The sequence below is a fragment of the Hevea brasiliensis genome, chromosome 2, assembly GCF_030052815.1.
Source record: "Hevea brasiliensis isolate MT/VB/25A 57/8 chromosome 2, ASM3005281v1, whole genome shotgun sequence".
Taxonomy (NCBI): Eukaryota; Viridiplantae; Streptophyta; class Magnoliopsida; order Malpighiales; family Euphorbiaceae; genus Hevea; species Hevea brasiliensis.
Window position 1 is genome coordinate 4,634,431 of NC_079494.1, and position 4,345 is coordinate 4,638,775.

The 4,345-nt window shown below is 44.1% G+C and overlaps 1 long non-coding RNA gene across 1 annotated transcript; it reads right to left on the bottom strand.

Moving 5' to 3' along the window:
* Positions 1-1,512: 1,512 nt before the first annotated feature.
* Positions 1,513-2,473, bottom strand: LOC131172116 (uncharacterized). Its single transcript, XR_009142714.1, has 2 exons — positions 2,437-2,473; positions 1,513-1,863 (listed from the first exon to the last, which is right to left on the bottom strand). It is a non-coding gene; the product is annotated as an uncharacterized LOC131172116 (long non-coding RNA).
* Positions 2,474-4,345: the final 1,872 nt, after the last annotated feature.

Consider the following 4,345-nt stretch of genomic DNA (forward strand, 5'->3'; position numbering starts at 1 on the left):
CCACTCAGCGAAATATACCGATACCTCGTCGGTATAAACCAAATAGTACCAATTCCCCTAGACTGGATCCAGCCACCATACCCCAGGCGATATGATTCCACTGCCCGTTGTGAATATCATGGAGGGGCACAAGGGCATTCAACTGATAATTGCGAAGCGCTCAGAGGGAGAGTGCATGCCTTAATCAGAAACGGGTGGTTGAAGATTGAGGGAAACAGTTCCCTCCCCAATGTTACCTCAAATCCGTTGCCTAATCATAATGCTGGCAATGGTGTAAACATGATAGGATCAGACGGGGAGAGGTCGACACTAGAGGTAGACGAGCTGATCCCTCACTTTGAGGAAATTTTTACCATGGCAATGAGGGAAGGTTACCTTTGACCTCAGGTATCAGGATCAGTAAAGGATACGGGATGTCCTTACCATGGGGGGGCAGCCGATCATAAGCTGTGAGACTGTGAGGGATTCCAGCAAGAGGTCCAGAACTTGCTGTCCCTCAAGATTTTAAGATGCCAAAGGAGGTCGAAAGTGGAGGGTGAAGTAAATACCGCCAGGTTTGGCCAGAATACCTCAACCCCCAATCTTAGACTAACTTTCTCTGCTCCCAATGCCCCAGTACCACCACCACCAGTAATAGTCATCCGAACCCCGCCTCAGCTCCCTGTCACCAATACTCATGCTGTGCCTTGGAACTACAATTTCCAAGTCTTCACTCAAGAGGCATCCAGCAGTACTTCAACTCCTAACCTCGCCTATGCTTCATCCTCAGCACCTCCAAAACCGTGCTTCACCCCTCATGAGCATTTCAAAATGACTTATGCCGGACCTACCAGCAGTACTAATCCCCAAACCAATCCTCAGCCCATCACTGCCACAAGATCCTCTCCACCTGAGCAAGAAGTCAAGTTTATAACTCGAAGTGGGAGGTGTTACGGGAACGAAGAGAAAGAAAAGAAGAGAGGGAAAGTAAAAATAGGAGAGTTACAGAAAAATACAGAAGAGGAGGTTGAGAAAACGGAGGAGGTAGAACCCACCGGACCTAAAGAAGAGGAAGAGCTGTTGCTCCAAATAATGAAGCAGAGTGAGTATGATGTAGTGGGACAGTTGAGAAAGACACCTGCTCGAATTTCACTGTTATCACTGATTTTGAGCTCTGAGGTGCACCGTCAAGCCCTGCAGAAGATCCTAAATCAGGCCTTTGTGAACCCCGACATCACACCGGGGCAGTTCGAGAAGATAGTGGGACAAATCCAGGCATCCAGTTTTGTCACCTTTTCTGAAGAAGAGATAGATCCTGCAGGCTTGGCACACACCAAAGCCCTCCATGTAACAGTGAAATGTAAAAGTTGTATGGTGGCCAAGGTCCTTATTGATAATGGATCGGCGCTCAATGTCACGACCCAACCTATGGGCCGGACCGGCACTAGGACCTGGGCCAGCTTAAAGCCCCCGAGGCCCGTAGTAAGCCTAACTGTTCATTAACCCAACTCTAAAGCCCATTTGGGCCCAATATCAAGAAAATAAACGGACAGAGTCCGGCCATAAAATGGACTTACCAACGGGGAGTTTTCGACTCACCCGACCTGTAAACACAATATATGGTCATTTGGGGAGCTCAGCTCACCCTCCACATACTCATCAACATAAAATAAATGGGAGCTCAGCTCCCTCATCCAATCCATCAAACATGCATAGCATATTTAGTTTACAGGTCCAACATAATAATAATATTACAGACCAAATTCAAATAATTACTACTAACACATGCGAAAATTCTAGGAGTAAATAAAATTACACAAGTATTGATAAACACCTGCGAAGGAGAAAAGCAGGTTAACCCAGAACAAAATATCCTCCTGTGGCCTGTAAAAATTTTTGAACAGGAGTGAGCGTTCGACTCAGAGAGTAAAATATCAATCTTAACTATAATCTCTATAACTATCTAAATCTCATGCAACCTGTGGAATGAAATGCAACATCAACATCATATTCACATCATGGCATCAAAAAGGTAATTTGGAGCACTCACACACCCTGTAACATCATTCATAGTATATGGGAGCTGATCCCCTATACAGCTCTCTTAAATCCAATCTGGTGCCAGCGAAGAACTCAGCTCGGACTTCCACTTAAATACCAAATCGGGGTCCCAGCGAAGAACTCAAGCCGTGTCTACCCCGAAGGACCGGGTCCCAGCGAAGAACTCAAGCCGTGTCTACCCGTCCTATCCATAGTCCACACCACATCACACGCACGCCAACGCACGCACACTGCTCCAAATTACCGCAACACCATTCATGGCACTTTAACAGTTATGAATGCAACATAAATCGTGCCTAGAGTTTAACTACATAAATATATGCATATAAGTGATGCATGGGCATGCTGAACATATAATAATATCGAAATTATAATTAAAATTAATATTTTACTCACAGACTTGACGACAAATTACTGTGGCGGGCGGAGGAAGAAGGTCATTCCGGCTCACTGACAATCATATTACATTTATTTAATACAATCGACTCAATACAAATAAAGAAAAAGACCAATTACGCCCTAAGTCGTAGAAAATCCGCAGAGTCTCCCTATACCTAGGACCTACCCAACCTGCAAAAGGGCTAAAAACGCACTTCTATACTCACAATCCATACATCAACAGTTCAATCATATCACACAGCCCCTCCTGGGCCCATCAAATCAATCATCCATCACAATACGCAAAATTTCAATTTAGTCCTTATTATTGATCATTTTTGCAAAAACTGCCCAAACAAGCTCTAAAAATTATAAAACTTTGCCCCGCGGTCCTTAGCAATATTACTAAGCTATTGCAAAAAGAATCGTAATTTTCTAAGCTACCACGAATATTTTATGGATTTAAGCACTAGAAAATTACGAAAAAGCAAGGTTCGGGTTTACCTTTGCCGATTCCGACTTCGGAAACGCGCTCGGGATGCATGATAATGGTGAGGTAGCCAAAACCTCGATCCAATTCGGAGACTTTTCCGGTAGCTGGTCTGTCTGGCCAGAAATTCACAGATCCGGACAACTGTCGAATTTCCGCGAATTGAGGATACCTACACGAAGCCCAATAATAATATATAAAAAATCAGGGGTGTTACACTCAATGTACTGCCTAGTGCAACCTTGGCTAGGTTGCCAGTTGACCAATCAGATATACGTCAGAGTGCTATGGTGGTAAGGGCCTTTGACAGTACAAGAAGAGAAGTCCTAGGGGACATTGATTTGCCCCTCCAAATTGGCGCATGCACCTTCAACGTCACATTCCAGGTGATGAACATTGAACCGGCCTACACTATGTTGCTGGGGAGGCCTTGGATCCATTCAGCGAATGCCGTTCCTTCAACTTTGCACCAGAAAATAAAGTACATTATGGACGGCAAAATCATCACTGTGAGAGGGGAAGAAGCTATACTGGTCACCAAGCCACAATCACTCCCTTATGTGGAAGCTGCTGAGGAGTCATTGGAAAGCTCTTTCCAAGCCCTCGAATTACAAGAAACCATCTCAAGAAATGATGGGGCTATGGCTATGGTAGCCAAGATAATGTCAAAGAATGGGTATGAAGAGGGTAAAGGCCTAGGCGCCGCATTGCAAGGGATTGTTGAACCTATACCGGCTATCCAGAAGGTAGGCCACTGCGGTTTGGGTTATGAGGAAGATGCCCTCATGGATGGGCGATTCTGGATGAGGAATAGACTTCGAGACCAGAGATTTGATCAGAAACTTGGGAAAATGAAGGTAGTCCCGAAAATCATAGAAGTCTTCACCAAGCCGGTCGTTGAAAATCCAGCAAAGGTGGAAGAATCACTCGATGAACCATCCATCGACGTCATCCATCTCGATTCCTTGTATGAAGCTCTAGTATCGCCGATGGTTGAGGATCAAGAGCTGGACAACTGGACAGCAGAGGACATCCCTGTACTTAATTTCGAGTAAAGTACTTTTGGTTATCTACACTTGATCATTTTGTCCATGGTGGCAAGTGTAATATTGTAAATGGACCCTTTTCTTATGTCATAAATGTTAACGGATTAATAGCGCATTTTATATCCAATTCTCTCTTTCTTTCCTTTTGAATTCCATTCTTATAATATGTTCTATTTTCATTCATTCAGGACCCTTCGTCAATTAACACCTAATAATTCAATAGACTCAGAAATTCCTCTGGTTAATTTTGAAATCCCCATAACTGCCATTACTTCAAGTGATTCTGAGGTAGAGCATACAGAAGAAAGAGATGAAAAGGATGAACCTTCCCTAGTGCCTTGTGGAGACAAAACATGCACCATAAACTTAGGCACTGAAGAAGAGAAAAGGG